Consider the following 20,882-nt stretch of genomic DNA (forward strand, 5'->3'; position numbering starts at 1 on the left):
ACAGATTTTACTGCAGCAAATGTAGAAAATAATTCATTTAGACCCACTACTGCTTTCTTTACATGAATCGAAACTTTCATTGACTCCAGCAAACCCATTTCTTTGACTGAAATAGAGGAGGGTTTAGTTATATTATTCATATAAGAAAAATCAGATCATTTTGTCAGGTCCTAATCGGGTGCTGACCAAAACAGACATAGAAGGAAAAATGAATTGAGCAGCTTATCTTTAAAGCACTGTCTTTGTTCTCCATAGAGATAATACTACTGTACAATCCTCCAGTCGCAGCTTTAAGATTGGTTTCAAAAGGCCATGCATTGAAGGTGCTGAGAAGTCACACACAGATTATTCATAGCAATGTAGAGGAGCCCATTCAGACAGTGAATTTTAGGATCTATTTTGCTTTCAGTTACACCAGCTCAGCGCTAAAGCTCTTTGTGTTGAAGAGAGTGTGTCTGAGCCCATCATGGAGTTCCCATCATCCAGCCACTGCCTGTGAGCAATGCCATGAACAGTTTATAAACATGTGGGCAACATGCCATGCCATAGCATGGACAACACTAAGACAACCCCAGGTACACTAATACCTTCTGAGTCTGCCGCTGACTCGGGCCAGAAAAGAAGGGAGCTGGAACCCAGCAGGACTCTCTGCTCATCCTTGCAGGCTTTAGACTAAATTAAACAAATGGGGGAAAAAATAGGTTTTCTTTTGGATTTTCTATAAGCAAATCATTTGAAAAGGGAAGTTTTAAAAAAGAGAAAGAACTTATTGATAGTTATTAGCCCTCTGTTTAGCTTTACCCTTTCCCAGATGTTGTTTCCCTAGGGAATTCTAGCAGACAGACCACAGATCATCACAGCTGGCATCTGAACAGCACTGTGCAGTTAATAATGATTCACAACCACAGCACCCAATCTCGCTGGCATTTGCCTCCGTGAGGACAGAGCACAAATGTGCTTGCAATTAGAAAGGAAGGAAGAATGTAACAGAAATGCTGTTTCTTTTTAAACAACTAAGTGTAATTTTTCATGTGGCCTTGGGACTGTGCCCACAAGTAATTTGCTTTTGTCAAATGGAACATGAAAACCACGCACCCAATCCTGCAAATGATTACTCATGAGTGCAATCTTTGCTAGCACAAATGCTGGCACTGAAGTCAACAGAAGTCTAGTGTGGGTAAGGATTACTCGTATGAGGAAGGGCTTTCAGGATTGGCCCCAAGAGAGGTATGTGAATACTCCTTCATGGGACATAAGCTTCAGGGAACTCAAAATAGGTTAATTCCATGCCTGATTCATTCCATGGACCATTTAACGAGAGCCTCTGGAATTGTGCAGTCAGTAATGAACTGCCAAGAACTAAAAGTAATCACTGCTGCAATTATTAAAATTTACACTTGGATTCTGTTACCTTTGCGGTAGATATGGGTCTTGAATTAAGTGGCCCAGAAATCCAAGGACTTCCCACAAACAGTTCAGCAGCCCTTTCAAAACCACAATTTTTTTACTTGCTTATTACCAGAGTTGCTGCTGCACAAAAGTGCTGTTATACTAGTTTGTTTTCTCACATTTTTAACAGGGTCTTTGCATCACAGAGATGTAAGAAAAGGCTGCTATATCAGTAGTAATTCTGGGGTGATAGATCATGCAGAGACTTTTTTTTTTTCTAAAAACAGTGGGTCTGATCATTCCTCCTGACCTGGAAACAGCTTCACATTTTCCCTTGGGGAAGTGCGATGTACTGCTGTACAACTTGTATGTTCTTACACTGTGCCTGAGCCACGTAAGGTGTGGACACATCCTCTTTAGTTATTTGGTCCTATATTTCCACTGCCAATCATGAAAACTTAAAGCAGCTTTGTTCTGTAAAGTGCTAAGCTTTCTGGCCCTGGTCCAGAAAAGCACTTGAGCACAGGCTTAACTTTGAGCACATGCATCTCATTGGAGTTGATGAGACTACTCATTAGATGTTTTCAGATCAGCTGAGTCTGATGGGCTTCACCCTAGGATACTTAAATATCTAGAGGGAAAAAAACACAAGCGCTGCTTGTAGTTTTAGAAATGGGTATATTGTCAAAATAGCAGCAAATGGGTGTAGCTGGTGCCTGCTGTTAAGTGTAGACATCATCTCATCTTCGGTTCTTACAAAACACTAGAACAAATAATCAAATGAACCGTTTCTATGGTCTGGGGACAAAATAGAAGTACAAGGAAAGAGTCGGTATGGCTTTGTCAGGAACAGCTGATTTGCACTATCTCTGTAGAAAATGTTATGAGGACGACACAGGTTTATAAACAAAATGTGAGTCAACGTTGTTCAACTACTGCAGAAAATGTAACATGTCTTACTGAGTTTTGTAAATAAAAGTGTATATATGGGGAGATAGTTGAAGCAATCTTTCTGTTCTCCTTGCCACAGAAGTCTCTGCTGGAGCAGTGTGGCTGCTTTTGGGTGTCTTAGTGTAGATGTTTAACCCGGTTGGAAATGATATGAGAGAGAATGATGAAAATTATAAAACCTTTGAAAAAAATTACTTGGGAGGAAAAGCTGAAAATATTTGGTTTGGTTTTTCTGGGGGGCAATGTGAGGAGAATTATGTACTGAAGTATGGGACAGAAGCAGTTAGGACAAGAAGAGTTTAAATAGCAACATGGAAAGTTCAGATTAGACATTAGGAAGAATTTTCCACTGCTAAAACTAGAGGAGGAGTCTGATGAGACTGTAGTGCTCTGCAATGAGAAGTTTTTGGGGGCAGGTTAGATAAACACCTGCCAGGGATGCTCTAGATAGAGCTGCTCCTGCCTTGGGACTGAATGAGCAACTGAACAATCTCTAAGGTCCCTTCCAGTACCTGCTTGCTTTGGCTCTGTGCGCTTAGTGTGTCAGCTACCGTGTCCATATCTTATTCTCTGGGTGTCACACATGCAGCCCTTTACAGGACAAGGATCTGAGGCCTCAGAACAACAAAGTACTCAAATACGAATAATCCTATAGAAAATGATGTCCTTTTACCTGTTTGAGGCAAGTATGTGTTAAGAGACTTTGTTATACTGGAGTTTAGGGGCAGGTTATTAAGAGTTCAAATGTACCTAAAGATGGTACTACCAGACATGTAGCTTGAATTGCCCATATTTCAACTGAAAGCAGTGACAAGAATATAGATGTCTGCATCTATGCCTGCTTTTAAATATGCCCTGAAAAAAACATTTGTTTGACTGTTGGGAGACTCATGCATGCACTTTTGAAGGGGGTGAGCTGCCTGTAGACAGGGAGCAGACCAGTTGAGTCGTGGAGCAGAAAAGAACAGTACAGAACACCAAAGCTGAACCAGGACTACAAGGTTTGGGATCAGTTGTGCCTTCTCCTGAGTTTCTGTGGCAAAGATAGGGGAAAGTGTGATCAAAACATCAGTGAATCCTTCCTGTATCTGGTGTGCTCTGAGAGACATTTTTTAAGGGGATGGTCAACCCTCTGCGAGGAATTCAAAATACCAGATTTTCCCACTGGTATTTCTTCAGATAACAGTAGGTATCTTTGTTATCCAGCTACAGATGGATGTATAAAGTATAGGATGTATGTATGGTTGAGTTTTTATTAATAAATTAATTTTGGCTAAAACTTCTATAATTGAACATTTTAAATAGGTACCATTCATAATGACACATCTAGAAAAAGATAAAGTGGAATTTTTATATTGTTTCAGTTACGCATTAAACAAAATATGAACACACTAACAAGATACCTAAACAAAGCATTGAAGATATCCTCCAACACAAAAATCTCATGTTCTTAGTATTTCCAGCCCCATAAGCATATTGCTTATACCATTCTGTTTAAAAATACTTGCATGAAGTACATATATTCTCAAAGTAGGTATTACCATGAGGATATTCAGCTTTGATTTCCAAACCTACTGAATGAAAGGCATCCTTTCATAAAACAAAGTCCATTTCACACAGTAGTGCACTTCTGGTTGAGCCGTAGAGTCCAGTTCAGAACATGAAGGGCTGCTGCTACCTGAGCCCTCATCTGCCTGCTAGGCAACTCCTAGGACTGTGACCACCACTCTCAGCCTTCTTAGAGGTTGAGATTAACATAAAGCATAACATGTAGACAGCACACTGTTCCAATGTCTTAAAATTAAGGGGGTTCTTTTTCAGATTTTTAGACTGCAGATCCTTAGGAGAGGAACTCCAGTCTGTCCTGCCGCGTGATTTTACTGAGGTCTACTGATTGCACTGGATTTCTGTAGGGGTGTCATACCTTCGCTGCAGAACAGATGAAAATCAAAGCACAAGTTCTGTAAATAGATACAATAAGAGACTGATAATTTAAGGTGAACCAAGCTGTAAAGGGTTATGGATCTAAACACATGTTCCTTCATAGGCTCATATACTATTGTTCCCAGCATAAGAAATAGCTGCATGGATCAAAATAGCTTGCTCAAGGTATACAGAAATATGGACAAAAGGATATGAGTTAATTTAATCATTTTGCTCATTTACAGCTGCCTAGTATTAAACCATACAGTGCTGGTAACCTGTTGTTTCCTTGATCTTTCTTATCCCTTCCAGGCTGGCCCCAGCCTTTTGCAGACCCCAGTCTCCCCACACAACCCTTCTGTAAAAGCTGCATCTCCACTCCCCTGGGCTACTTTTCTCAGGATTATTAGAGATCCCCCATCACTTCATTGTCAACAGGGCTTGAAAACCAGAAAAGCCCTTTGGCATGAACCTGTGCTGGATTCCTGCCATCAGTTGAGCTGCAACAGCTTGGCATAACCTCTTTCCTTACACAGCTGGGTACCAGGCTAGCTTTGGCCAAGGCAAAAAAAAAGCTGGAAAATCTTTCCCATTCTTTGAAGAAAATATGATAAAGACTGCAGCATGCATGATGTTATAAAACTTGAACTGGGTTGTTTGGTGAGTTGGAACTGTTATTTCTAGGAATGGAGGCACAAAACATGCATGTATCACACTGCCTTTGTGCACAGGCATCAGCTGCAGGTGGGCTTCCCTTTGGACCCTGGCTGAAGGACAACTCTCTTCGGAAGGCAGATGTGTCTGTTGTTGTTCCAGTTTTCCCTCCTGGAAGAGAATTCTGCCCTCAGACTCCAGCCATTCTCACATCACTGTATTAATAAAAAATTACTGGGAAAGTTTTAAAAGGATAGGAGAAAATAAAGCCTTTTGATACCTATGATCATGTGGGCCTTATATGGAAAGATGTCCAATGATTTGAGGAAATTCTGGACTGGACTCTCATGAACAGCATAAGAGCTCTTCTCTTGGCATAGGTAGGACCAGTGGCTGTTCTGTTATGATGGGATGTCTCTATTAGAGTTCATAGTGGGTAAAGTGATGAAAAGATGACCATTTTTTCTCTCATTTACTTGATTCTGTTTTAACACCAGAATCTTCAGGGATGAATAACTTTCAGGTGCTTTAGTTAGTGCCATATAGTTAACCAGATGATTTTGTTGTCTTTTTTAAAAAAAAAACCAAACAAGCAAACAAAAAAAACCCACTATTTTTATGGTTTTATTTTGGATTTTGCTTTGTGGGGTTTTTATTTGTATCCATACCTCCTCTATTTTGTGCATTCAATGTGTCTATTGACTACAGTTACAGAACAAGTCCCTTATTGCTGCCACAAATCCTTATTTACTTGCTAGGCCTTGTGATGAGAGTGCCCTGCAGTACCTTGTCTATGAAAATAAATTGTTTGGGGGGTTCTGAAAGACCGTTTTATTCCTTTTTCTGTTGTTATAAGACAGGATCTAAACACCTTTTGACTTTCTCCTGACTGACATAGGAAATGCAATATCTTTAATACACAAATTTAATGGAAAAAGATTGTCCTTTTCTCTGTAAGAAGCTGGGCTCTTCCTTGCTTATTTGGAGCAACATGTTCTATTTTTAAAAGATTTATTGTTGAGGCTGCATTCTGTATATGCAGTAGATTGCAACAGATGTGCATCTGCAGAGTATATTTCAGACAGTGTTTTATTGTTAATATTAAAAGAAGCCTATATGTTAAAATAAGGAAAACAGACAGAAATAACGTCTATTGTGTATTACTAACATGCAGCCAACAACATGCACAGATAGGCATTATGCCTTTATTTACTGCCTACCTACAGAAGCTACCTTCCAACGCCCAAATAAATTGTTACACCAAAATTTTGTGTATGTCATTGTGCTTCCAAGCCTAGGCATGTTATTATCAATAGGGTTTGTTGTATTCAAGTAAGATGATCTAGAGGGCTGAATCCAGCTGGGACGCTGGCATGCTGTATACAGACTGGTCTTTATATTGTTAACTCAGGGCTCAGGGTTGTTTGATTCTGGATTTCTGATGTAGTATTATCTGGTACAAGTGGCACTAAAGAACTAGTTGTTAAGCTACGTGACATTAATTTTCCTATTGTTATGAAGAAACTGAGGTGTTGCAGTTGACTGGGAAAAAAAGTAGTTTTTTGCATGGATTCCAGAAAGATTCTACATTTAAGATTCAGTTCATTCTCTTCAAATGGAGAAGAGATGTTGACAGTGTAATATATTTTAATTCTTTACATCATGTGTCACAGGAAATTATTTCAATTGTTGTTTCCTCAGAAAATATTTCTAGGAATACACATCTTTCTGTGAAATAGATTTGATGTTACTGTGACCCTACAGCTACCACTTTGTATAAAAATTCAGAAGCTTTACTAGCTGTGACATGAACTTGTGAAAATGAAAATATAAATCACAGCTTCTAATTGCTTCACCCAAATTAATTTCAAGTTATGTTCTGGGTCTTAATATTAAAAATTTGAAATTCAGTCTATCAGTTGCAAGATAAACCAATCAACAAAGAAACAGAAAATACATGGCTCGTGAAAGTGACAAAATAAATCTAGATCTCAAATTTAAAGTACTGGATGTTCTCAGAGTTTCCAACACTTTTTAAGGAGGAATAATTCATAAAGCAATCTATAAATAATGTGAATAATGAATCCATTTGAGATTTTCTCGGTTGACATACAAACATTTAATGATCAAAAGTGGTAGTACTTTGAAAAATGTATTGTGTTTATACTTTTATATAATTTGGTTGCCCTGCAGGTTGTTCCTTCCTCTCTCCCCTTCCTGTTGGTTTCTGTGTTGCTGAATTCTGCTTTGGTATAACACTGTTGTTGGACCTGTACCCTTGACAGCAAGGTTGACCCTGACCAGCAGGTGAAAATCTGATCGTTAACAATCCAATCCCTAATATTTATAATCTTAGCAAAGACACCATTTTAAATACGTGTAAAATAACTTAGGAGATGTTGCCCTTTTAAAAACTGATCAAGCAAGCTAGTAATTCTGTACCTGTAATATTGGGACCTCTACATAAATCTACTGAGAGTTAGTATTTCCAGCCATTCTTAAAGCTTCACTCGAACTTACTGTCTCTGCACCTCATTCCTAAATTAATTAAGTCTCAAAATTACAGCAAACCTCTGATTTTACATTAACCACATCCAATTACTGCCTAGGGTCAACACTGAATCAGATTCAGCTAGCTCACTGTCAGGCCCTTAATGGTTTGTCCCAGATCCAATTTTCAGCTAAAATAAAAAAGAGGCCAGGACGTGGATCTTCTGGGTGTTGCCAATTTTGATGGAAAAAGCTGATAACAAGCCAAATCCCTAAAAGGACACCAAAGGAGAAGCCGAAGTCCTGGGGCTCCCAAGGAGGGAAGGACTGCAGACATCAACATCATATTTTACCACCAAGGAGGAGCTGCTGTAAACCAAACAGTGTCAGACAAGTGACAAAGGGAGTGTTTGCTTATAAGGGTACATGGGCAGACAAAGGATGGGCACGGGTAAGGGATATTGTTCTGGAGACTGCTTTTTTAGGGCGGATTAGTCATAACCCACGTATCTAATTTATTTGGGAATACGTTCAGCTAACGTTCCCCCCAACAGAAATAAGTAATGCCAAGGAGCGCGGCTGCCACCTGGGCGGTGGGCGGGTGGGCACCAGCCTCCCCTCCCGCAGCCACGGCCGGGGGGCACCTTGCGGCCGCCACCGCATTGCCGCGGGGGGCGTGCCCCGAGGTTTGCCCACCGCGGCACGGGTGAGCCCCCCGGCCCTGTGCTGCACCCCGGCTTGGGAGGACAGAGGCCCTCACTGAGCGACGGGCTGCTGGTGAAAATCGTCCCCTTTTTTCTCCCAAGTGACAAATACGCTTGTCTTCTCGGGCGCCACGTGATGAGACAGTAGTAAGTAACTGCTTCAGACCAGACGAAGGCACAACCATTCATGATTTTCCGTTTTTGTCACATTAATTTGGGGGGGAGGGGAAGTAGGGCAGAGAAAAGGCTTTGAATCCAGACAGACATGTGTGCTTTAAATTATGTTTTGTGAATTGAAGCAAGGCAGATGCTTCCAACAAGCACACATTTTGCTACTGTTTGCAAAGCAGACACACACTGGCACATGGTTGTAGGACATGAATTATACTTCTGTGCTTCTGATTTGTAACCACACCTGTATACCCTTAGAAATGCTAATAGAAAAAATATGAATTTAGGCACAAAGGAGAATCTAATAAGAGGAACATTTGAATGGGTAAGGAAATGTCTATTCCCCCCCATACCCCCCTAGTCATTAGGACTGAAGGAACATGCTTATAGTAATTAGGTAAGATTGATTTAGAGGCCGAACACCACCCACAATTTGTGTAGTCTGGGGTCAGGCAGGCAGCTGCAGAAACCGTTCAGCTAATTATGAGAATTCACTGTTCGTTAATAGAATCTCTCTCCACAAACAGCAGCTGTGTGTTTGCTCACGCAGATTATTAATTCTGGCCTTGCCTCAGCTGCAAGTTTCTGCTGCGTCGAAAGGAATCCTCTGATAGAAGTGTCAGTTATCACCCAAGCGATGCCAGGGGAGAAAGGAAAAGCAGAAAGAAAGGAGAATATCTTCTAATCACAGGTGGATAAAGATTTTTTGCAGATACCTTCCTTTTCTGCCTCTTACTCCCAAACAATTAAATGCCAATTTTGGAACTCATTAATCTGTAGGCAACCTGGCGAGATCTAATTTATACCTGTCAGGAGCAATGGGCAGCAGCTAATAGGAAAATAATTGCAATATAAGTCTGCTTTCCCACTTGATAGTATGCTTGCTTTTAATGACAAACCTTTGATATAGCAGCATCAGAGCATTATAAAAGACGTTGTCTGCATCAGATCTACAGCTAGGTGCATCCTCCTTTTAGTGACATGTTTAAAAATAAAAGTGCGTGTTTGTGATTTTTCTCAAAGAATTCACAGAAGCAACTTAACAAATGTGGTATATGATCATTTGCAGATATAAACTTCAGCTTCTTACCAAATGAGAAAATAAGGTCAGCTTTATCTATAAGATACCATACCTCGCTACATAGATATATATAAAATATGCATATAAATTATTTCCTGTAAAATCAAGATTTGAGTAAATTTTGGCTTAGTCAAAATAAATGTTGAAATTCATACTCATGTTAATAAGGACAGTAATGTTTTTAAATTTGATAACCATACAGAATATTGGGGCTTTCTTGGAGAACTAAATTTCCTCTCTGTATTGTATCACCGTCATGAACTATCTGGTATTCAGGTAGGGTCCCATCCTGCAAAATTCAGAAACATTCTCAGGAATGTTGACATATCTGTGAACAGAAGGTTTCTGTTGTGAAAGATAAAACATCCATATTGTACATTTGGATGGAGATGTGTGGGAGGCATGGAAAATATACCCATCTGCACAAGTAAAGGGGAGCAAGAGCCCCATCTTTACATTACATTGCCTTATGAAATAGGTACACGTCATGTTTGCTTAGACCATTTAACTAGGCCAGGATATAAAGATTTTCTTTGCAATGCTGCAGAGCTCAGTTTAATGGTGAGTGAGCATCAGTGTGGGGAAACACAACTGATGCAATGATTCAGTAAGAGCTGTATTCTTGTAATAAATATAGCATGCTGTTGACCATTGGAAAATTAAACTGTTGGGCTGGTGGCAGGCAAACCAGACCCAGTTAATCCCCAGTGTATCTCTGTTTATTTCAATACTGCAACAAAGCTGCCCCAAATACAAACTTGGTTCAATGTGTTTTGCTGCTTTAAATGTTGGTACTCGGGAAGAGGACAGCATGGGTCAGTGGACTGTGATAATGTGATATAAAGCCCTCTAAAAAATGCTTTTGAAAAAATAGCTTTTTCCTGCAAAAGTGAAATGGAGAAAATCCTCTGTGTAAACAGTTTGGTTTTTTTTTTTTCACTAAAATAAATATTTCAATATTTGATTTAGGATTTTTGGAGAATCTCTCAAAGTTTCTGTGAAAGTAAACAAAAATATTCATGTTTACTCATCTTTTTTCATGAGGGGAAACATCATTTTGTGGCCAGCTCTTTCTTCCTGAGTCCTAAATTTGTAATTTTTCAAATACAAATGAAGCCTAAATTGGCAGTTGAATTATTCCAACTTCCACTCAAATCCCTAATGTAACTATTTCATTATAAGTCTTGTAGCTACATGCAGGCGATTGCACAAGGAAATGCCAAATCTTTCCAGACATTTTGAGCATCTGTACAAATCTGGTCCTTATTAGCAAAAGCCTATCAACAGAGAAGGTTACAGTAACTTTTTTCACTAGAAATTACCTTGTCCTATTATTCGACTTGTACCAACTTGCACGTTTAAACCTTTCTTTCTCATCTTCTAAAGTAAAAGATACCGATACCCTATTAATAGCAATGAGGCATCAATCCTATGAAAGACAAACTTTAATTAATTTTCTGCAGCGCTTATGCACATCAGTGTGATTGCTGGTAAGTATTCAGGGATCAGTAATGACCACTCTGAACTTGTGAAAGTAATTTGTGTGAGTAAAGTAATAGCTGCAATAGATCTGCATGCTTTTTCTATTACTGAATGCTTGTCATTCATGTTACACTATGAAAGATTCCTTAGATTTTCAGGCGTATAAAATGTCTAAGTTAGGTTGGACTGTGAATTTAAAGTTTATCAGAATACCTACCACCTGGGATAGACCATGGGTTTGGGGTAACAAACTCATTTAGTTACATTAAGACAAGGGAAAGAGAATGTAGCATTTGAATAAGTGCAAGCCAACTGAAACAATAGCATTTTTTTCTGATTTTTCCTTACATTGAGATAAATTACAATCTTAAACTGGATTTTTGTAATGAATTGCAAGTTGATTTTTTTTAAGGCAGCATTTAAAGGGGGCTTGCATGGTTACTACTTTTATATGTTTAAAGGACTGGGAATATTGCATAGTTTAGTTACTTATTCTTTACTGTGAACTTACAGAAGTAAGTACAAAATAAAAAATCCTTGTACTGCTAATCAGCTGTTTCAGAATCCCCACCAAAAAAGTTAAAACATCAAGATTAAAAAAAATAATAAAGACTCACCAGGTCCAATGCAGTAATAGAATGATAAAATCATTTATCTTGTAGATTGACATTCCTATGTGGTTTTTCTTTATCATAGGTCAGAAGTCCAGCTGCTGTTCCTGGTTTCGGGTTCATGAACACTGTCAATATCTTATATCTTGACCTTCCATTTTTCAGTGTTTATTCTGTACTTAGAATTTTAGTCTTTGAATTTCATTCATCCTCTACATAGAAATCAGATCTGATAAGAAGACCGTGTTAATTTTTGTTAATTAATATACTTACAAAAACATCAGAGAAGACCTCAAAAGGTTTAGTAAGAAAGCTGTCTTTATTTTAAAAGCCCACAAAATCATTCAGTACTTTTTGGTTTGAGTTCTTAAAAATGTCCTCCAGCCACGAATTGCTACTGCCTAAACAGCTGAGTTTGCCTTTGTTGATGATACACAACTTGGCATCCCAGGCCAGTTTCATTTAATGGCACAGGAATTTAAACCCTCACGTGGTTGCTGCCAGTTTTGCCAGTCTCAAACACGCTGGGCCTGATCCATGGGATACCCTCATGCTACACAACCAGCCGAATGAGCCAGAACCAATAAGCACTTATTGACCACCTTAGAGACCGGCTAAAGCGATAAATCTCCAGAGCTGGGTCGGCTCTAGCCCTTTCATACACTGCTTTTGCTTTTCTGGGCTTTCTTTTCTACCACAGCTTTTGCTGATGACCTTGTGGCTTCATGCAAAAAACTCCTTCTACCCCAGCCTAAAACAGGCTGGGAGGTAGGATCTATCGCTGGGCCAAGCACCCCCCTCCCATTCTGCCCCTGCAAACACAAATGTTGTTTATTTTTGCCAGGAGACATTAGCAGGCACAGACCACAGCACATCTCTGACTTTCTGGTTGCTGGATTGGTCCCCAGTGTGACTTTGCCCCAGGCCAGTGAGGGCTTTTCTGCATGGACTCTGATAGCCGTGGATACTTTGTGGACAACGTCTCTTTTCTAACATCTAGATCTCTCTCTTCCCGGGCTTGGACTTGCACTGGTTTGTATTGTAGCCTAGCTTCCCACCCTAACCATTCCTTCTTTTTTTTCCTTGCATACCTTTCTGTGCCACTCTCAATATTTCTCTGTTAGAGTCCATCTTGCTAATGAATTAAAGAACACCTTGCTTTCTTACACATGGTCAAGCTACTCAATGTATAGTACCATTTAGCAGTTTTTAAAAGATTTCTAAGCAAGTGCTTACAGTCACACCAGGGCAGAGAGGGAACAACCTTGAGTTGTTTGGGAGAGGGAGTAGCCAAGAGTTCCTCTTTCAGCTCACATTTCTGTCACTTTGAAGTAGAAAGTTTAATGACTTCTTTTTCTACAGCCTTGAAACGTTCCAACAACATATCGCTGAGTTTTATCATCATCGCTCCCACTTAGATGGTCAGGGATTTGAAATGACTGCTATTACATGATTTGCAGTTTTTGTGCCAACTTCTAAACACTGAAATACCTGTTTGTGCAGTAGTTACTATATATCACTAATACATGCCTTAAAATATATGTGAGATATTTTTCCCAATAGGAATTTATGTAAACAAGTCTAAGGACATATCATACTTTAAATCATAAAGAAAGGATAAATACTGCTGAATTATGATGCTCTGGTTTTCCTATTATATCAATATTTTTATCAAGTGCTCAAAACTGAAAAGTTCTCAGCAAACCTAAGTCTTTCTATCATTAACATGTTATGCAATTTCAACATAATTTGTTCCTATTGGAAAAACACTGTGAAATAGAAACTATGTTTATCACTTCACCACATAATCCTTCGCCAATTCTATTGCAGTACTGTTGCAACTTTGTCAAAGTTGCTCATTCCCTTAGTTTCATTTACACTTACAAGTATTTTTACTTAGTGTGGGTTTTCTAATACCAACATTTGTTGTTTGTGCATCAGGTTGCCAAGCCCTTTATACAATGGGAATAATTTCAAGATTATAATGATATCCCCTGAAATAAATTATTTAATATATTTCTTGAAAAAGGACGTAAAGGAACTCTTCTGGGTAATTGGTGTGCAGTAAGCCACAGCACCAGTTGTATATTCATTTTTCTCCAATATATGCAATTATCCACTCAGCCTGTATCCATTAATATTATTTTTCTTCCTAAGCTGGAAGTATATAAAGCCATTAGAAAATAATCCAAAGAATTCTATTTGCTGAATAAATTTTAATTTGCATGGCACCAGGAATTTTTTATTAATGGGAAATAAATTATTGCAATCTTATGGAAGGCGACAAGTTAATAGCTTTGTGAAAAGTAATGGAGAGAAAATGATCTTGAAAAGGTCAGGTCTCCTGTCACAATGTCTTTATGCACAATTAAAACAAGTCAAGAAAGTGGCTATATAATCAGGACCATGAATATGCATTATATCCTAATGAGAGTGTGAAGATGGAGATGGGTTAGTGCTAAAGTCATGGTGAGGTGGTGACATAAAAATGGTAATTTGTGATGTAGTATTTAACTACGTGCTTCTGTTTCCTTTGGGAGAATTAACTCATTGCTACCTGGCTATTCATTATTTTACCTTTACCAGTATACTAAATGAGAAGAGACTTCTCTGCAGGAGCACATATACACGTAGGATGTGATTTACCCTTATATAAAGACTCGCTCTATAGTTATGATTGTAAATCACAAAATATCTCTCTGGCATCTCTGAAAGAAGAATTCCAGAATGTTTGTTATCATTGTATTTTTAATTATAGAAGTTTAAAGGCATTTTCACATCACACTGTAGATTTAATATATCATGGCTCAACCTTTTCAGAAGTATTTTATTTCCTAAGATGTTCCTATGCCAGGGAAGGACCCACTTTGAGGTGGGAGCTATCATAATCCTCCATGGCTCTGGCAGCATCCATGCATGGAGGAAGAAGTTCTGCCCTTCCACATGCATATTTTATGCCACTCCCCTCTACTCCCTCTCAAGAAGAAGAGATGGGATTTTGCGAAGGAAAAGGAGGGTCATGCCTTTGTTTGTGACTGCAACTCTGTAGTTCCTATCAGGAAACCTGTTTTGAAATATGCCTGGGTAGAAATACGCATGTACAAGAAGAAATTATCCTACCTTGTTAAGCACTGAATTTCCTACTGGTAATGGCTGCTTCAGTGGTCCCAGTGTTGCTAATGGGTGCTATTGAGTCATGGTGACTATTCTACATTGTAATTGAAAATCAGTATGAACATTCTGATTCAGTGGTCATTTAATAAAAGATAATGGTCACTGAACAATGATTCTGATTAGCTAATGGCAATTTAAAGGTTTATAACATCTCTCACAGCACTGCTTATTTGGGTATGCTATTAGAAGTTACTCTTTAAGAGCCTGGTTTATGCTCAAAAATAGGAATAACTAGGGGGGGAAGCAGATGCAGCTGGCATCCTATAATGCTCTGTTTGGGTGGCAGAGTCGTATTCAGTCCGTGCTGATTAGATTTCCATAGATGGGCATTCAGCCCGTAGCTCTTCCCATATATTGGCTCACTTAGTCTATACTTTTCTTGTTTGCTGCTTGCTTCTTTGCCCATCATACTATAGGTTTCTTAACTATATAATCATCGGATATTATAAACAATAATAGAATTATGTACTATTGTGCTGAAATGCTTGTCAGGATTTTTTTATACTTTTGGTGTTATGAGATTAAGCTCCAAAACTTACACAATGAACAGAAAATAGGCTACATATACAATTTACACTTTCATGCCCTGTCTGGTCACCACAGGTCAGTGAATTAAACAACTGGACCTGTCACTGGCACCCTCTTTAGCCTTGAGCAGGCTTCCCCATCTCCCTGTTTCCAGCTCCCCCATCTCTTAAGAAATCAGTCAGGATGCTTCTTATCTGGAATTAACAACTTTCAGCCTAATTGTGGCCAGAGCAGATGTAGTACAGGACCCATGGATACCTCCTATCACAAATATGAGTTTCTTCCCTGAGATCAGAGCTGGCAGCATTTTTGGGTATTTTAAAAGCCGACGCAGCAGATGCAGGGCTGTAAACAAAGTATTGGTAACACTGGTGGGGTTTGTTACTACAGGCCCTCAGCAGACATTTCACTGTCCATACAGCTGTGTATTTTTGTTTTGATGTTGTCTCATAACTGTGTGGTTGGTCATGGTGACTGTGGCCTTAGTCTATGTCATTAAATCCAGTTGCAGTATCCAGGCTTTGAGGTTTCCAAACAGGTACATGGAGCTCAAGCTGTCAATTTAATGTGTGCTCTGAAGATGGATAGCAGTGCTCCTATTGAAGGAAACATTGAATCAAGGAAACTGATAAAAGTGCATGAACCTGAAGCGTGAATGGTGTCTACCTGACTCAGCACTTTTCCAGAGGTCTGTGAGGTTATCTGAGGCTGATCGAGCTTCAGAGGGGCTTTCTGTGGAGTACGTCTTCATGGTACATTTTACCTGCAGAGGTCTCTGAGCAAGCAAATCCTCAAGTTATCGATTCTAACCATTTTACCCAGGTCTGTAAGTAAGGGAGTCACAGTCAGAGAAGCAGGTTTTATTAACGTGGAGTGAGAGTCAAGACAAAAGGTGTCTTGCAAATCCTTGAGCCTGGCTGGCAGAGAGGCAGGCACACAGGGACCATGGAAGGCTCAGCACCCCATGCACGCAGGCACCCCGCTTCCAGCTTGGCACGGGCAGCCCAGCAGAAGTGCCTCCACTCCCTCCGTCTTACTGGTGTGCTTCAGGAGGTGGGTGGGGAGGCACTGTGGTTTATGCTGCCAGCCCCTGCCTCCCTCCGGCAGGGCAGGGCAGGGCAAAGCTCTCACTGGGGCTCTGTCACATTATCCCAGCTTGAAAAACAAGTCAGTACCCTGAGATCTGATGGACAGATTTTCTAAACATCAACCTGCCACTTCAGCAATGGGTTCAAACTTGTTTGGAGATGTCTCCACTATATGAGGAAGTATATCAATATGCCAGGGAAGTTCAGCTGCATTTCTCATTTTCTACTGACCCTGTACATTTAATTTATGTGCTGTTGAAATACTTGGATGGTGTTTCCAGGTACCTTGGTTTAACTGTGGGGAAACAGAAGTCTCACCAAGTAATGCAGGTGGGAAGAAATCATCTGCATTACTCACACTGCTGGTTTTGAAATTAACTGTGGTGACGCCAAGGAAAAAAAAAATCCAAATGCTTAAATGGATAGTTCGAGGAAAATTTTAGCTTCTGGTACATTTATGTTAGAAAAAAACAAAACAAAACAAAACAAAACAAAACAAAACAAACAAGCAAACAAAAAAAATGAGACTATTAGATGCGTATATAATGCCACAGAATAGACTTTTTTTCTTTGCAGTTATGATGGCTTTCCCTCAGATTAAGTCTCATTTTTAATTCTTGCCGTCCTAACTAGGAGAAGTGATAGAAAGAATCCCAAGGTGGCCAGTGAATATTTCTAGGATGGTGAAGAGGCTTCTGTAAATACCAGGATGGTTTGTTGTTGCTGCTGCATGTGGTAGAAACAACAGTAACATGCATAGCCCTGGTGCTTAAGAACTTCAGTCATGCACCATAACCCTGAGCTTGAACAGTATTGTACAAATACTCAGTTCTGAGTAGACATGTACAAAAAAGGTTTTGAGCTGGGCACAGAAAATGAGTGGATTACAAAAGAAAAATAAAATGGTTTGAAGAGTGAATTAAAAAGTAAATTAGAATACCATCTTATCAAAAATGAGGAAAGAGCTAAAAAAGTTGTAGGGTTAAAGCATTTAATCTAAAACAAAAAGATATGATTTATGCAGTATGTGCTGACCTTGTAAAACTTATTGCCTCAATATATTGTTTATGTGAAGAGTTCAATAGGATTCTAAAAACAAAGACTAAACCTCTATATAGGTAAAAGGGAACATGTGTGTCCCTTAAATGGGTAAAAGAGAATCAGAAAAGAACTTCCCATTAGAATATCTTTCACAAAACTTCATGCCAGCAGCTGCTGCCAGGAGGAACATGACTGTGAGCTATATCACAATGTCAGCACGTATGTTTCTATAAAAAATAACTGATCCTCATTCCCTGCTTTCTCTTTTCCTTTGCCAACAGCCCCTCCTCAACTTTCCAGCACATCATTTTCCCTAGTGATGTAGTTACTTTTTTTTTAATGTAGATGAGGGGTATAAGGTGACCTGATAATAGAGAGGGGCTAGCAACCAGGTAAAGGCTGTTAGCCAGCTATCTTGAAACAGCAACTTGCCCTACCTCTATTTCATTTACCACTGAACTTCTGACTACTGCCCTGCAATTTCCATTCTTTTTTTTTTTTTTCTTTTTCTACATGCAAGTATAAAACAGCTGTACCTAAGTCATGCCTTCCCCACTAGATGAATGCTTTTCATGTTGTTTCTAAAACTTCTCTCTTTCAAGGTGAATGTGTGCCAGCTAGGTTCAGTCAGAGGTAACAAAGTGCCACACCACTATAGAGAGATCTCAAGAAAATATTGTGATTAATAGGGGATCCTTTCCATGGGTTTCAGCTGTAAAGAATTACAACATCCCTCTGTGACACAAACTTAGATTTTTTGCTTTGGCATAAAACAAAGTAGATTTATTTCAGAGTAATAAATAACTTTGACTTTTAGTGCTTGCTAAAAATTTGTTAATACGTTCAAATATTTTCTAGTGTTGAGGTCTTAAGAAATTCCTGCAAAAAGGACTTATGAAAATAGCATGCACAAGCTAAAAAGAGGAGACTGCGTGTGTGTGTGTATGTAAATACACATATACATGTGTGTATATATATGTGTGTGAGTGTGTGAGAATGTGTGTGTATACAAATATAAATTTCCAGTTCTTGGCTCTTTGTGAGGAGCTAATTCAGTCTAATAGATGAAGTGTTTGAAATCTGAAAACAATGTTTTGATGGTCAGAGCAGCAAAAGGGGAAGGTGTTAAATATGGCTTATTAGCATTTTATGGAGAAAAAGAAATTCAGAATCCTCTTGAGACCAATAGAGAGAGGGAAAAATACAGTACACATGTAAATTAACAGCCAGCAATCCTCGTACCTAAGGAAATATCCGCAGGACATCTTAAATCATCTAGAATTTGGGTATACTCATTAACCCATGGGAGTTAACCATCTGGCAAGTAGAATACAATGCCCTAACTAGTGTTGTTGTGTTGTTGTTTTATAAATCAGTCTGGATCCAACAGTACTGCTTGCTGAATAGAAAGTATGTAGTCATTAACATCATGTCCATTGCCAGATAATAACGCATAAAAATTTTATCTAGCACACACAAAGAAGTCATCCTCAAAGCATTATTTCAGTGTTCATAGCTTTGATAAAAGACATGATACAATAACTTTGTGTTTAAGTACATTCCTGTAAAAATTTTCCCTTTTAAAAAGTAATGACCGTATTTACCAGGACACGTGTAGATTTATATCTGGTATCAAATACCTCATATGAAAAACAAATGCAAATGAAAGTCATACAATGTCTTCTCTTTCTAGATTGTATTTTGACTGAAAATTAATCATATAGTAAATACACCTAAATTAACTCAACTTATGTAAATGTTATATTGACATGGACACAGAAAGGTGTATTTATTAAATTTTATTGTAATTAGAATCAATGTTGTTATTTGGACTTTGTCACCGACAGGAAGAGCAACCATTTTCCATTTATGTGCATGAAACATCAATGCATCCTTCTGAACAAGGCTTGATGACACTTGTGAGCAGCTGAAAAACAACTTGAGAGTGCCCACTGTGCTTCTCCATGAACCATCATGGGCTTGGAGAGGCTCGTGTGAGGTTGGTGGCAGGTTTGAGATCTATTGAAAGCACGTTCCATCGATTCCAAACATCCTGTCAAAGAATTCAGAGAATTCCGGTTTAATTTGCATTTGTGTGTACATGCACACAAGGGTGTGATCCGAGCTACAGCACAGTAAGACAACCCCAAATAGGGGAAAAAACACCCATGCCTCACTGTCTGCTTCTGTCCTGCTCCAGCAAGAGAGACTGGAGGCCATGGTGGCATCGTGGTCAGCAGAGTGTTCAGCAGGAGGTGAAACAAGCCCAGTAGAGCAGGGTCTGATCCCATGTCCACCTGGTGCTACACATGATAGGACAAAATGAACTTCCTGGCCCCAAAGAGCTCAAATTCTAAGAGAGGATGAAGGAGATCAATCCAGACAGATGGTCAAAGGAATACATGAAAATAATGGGAAAGCATTGATCTGAATGCTGCACTGTGAAGATAATATACCAACAACCAAAAACAAAGGGGAAAGCTGAATACAGAAAGTACTACTGTGAAAATGAAGAACTTTGTCCTATGGTGACTGCATGCAGTAAACATGTGACTAGAATTTAATTCTTGACACTGTCTGTAGTCTTGATTGGATTAAATTTACTTTTAAAGACTTATCCAATTTCCCCTTTCCCCATTTCCTTTCCCTTGTGATGTTGCCGCTCTATTAATAGCCTCCCTAGTGAGATCCTAGGGCAAGAAGTGACAAAAAATATTGAGCCAGATCCTCATTGGTATAAATTAATATAATTCCATTGACCTCAAGTTATTCCACTAGAGTATCACAGTGTATCTAATTATAAAGATAGGTTAACTTTAACTAAGCAGCAAATATATTATCCAAATTGGAATTTGTCCAGGATTTGGTTTTGGATACTTAAGTCATTAGTAAATCTCCACAGCATCTTCAGCTAAAAATTATCTTCTAAAAAAAACACCCCCATTTTATCAGAAAAGTATTTTCACACTCAGAGGGAATATCTGTTGGAGCACAATTCAAGGACACCCATTTATTATTTACTGAGAGAATAGATGCACCTTGGAAAATCCTGAGAACTTTCTGTTCAAGATTGCTTCAAGATTGCTCCAATATTCCTCAATTTACACAGTTAATGCAGAGACTGCAGACTCCTCACAAAAGTGATTAAAAGCAAATAAGTGTAAACTGTCTGATTTTGTGAAGTGTGACTTTTCATACCATGCAACTTACTTGTTATAAAGTTATGGACTTGCTAATAGGATCATCACTCCAAACAGAACTTACTAGAAATCTCACTTTCCGTATGTCAAAGCTGCAATGACTTTATCCCACAAAGAACTTGCTTGTATGCCTTACTTGTTTCATAAATGTAGATAAATGTAGTTTTATGGATGCTCTTTCGTATTTGACACTAAGATCTCCAAAATCTGAAGCACTCAGATGATCATCTAAAGAAGCACATTAGAGTTCATCATTTTTCTGAAGTATTTACCATAAGTTATTAAGAATTAAAAATGCAAGTGGATTTGATTGGGCTTTTAAGATTTGCCAATAACCTATTTGTGTAAAGAAGGATCTTGTAATATTCACTGCCTGCACAAATATCAGTCACCTG

This window comes from Tyto alba, unplaced genomic scaffold (assembly GCF_018691265.1).
Source record: "Tyto alba isolate M040663 unplaced genomic scaffold, T.alba_DEE_v4.0 Super-Scaffold_9, whole genome shotgun sequence".
Taxonomy (NCBI): domain Eukaryota; kingdom Metazoa; phylum Chordata; class Aves; order Strigiformes; family Tytonidae; genus Tyto; species Tyto alba.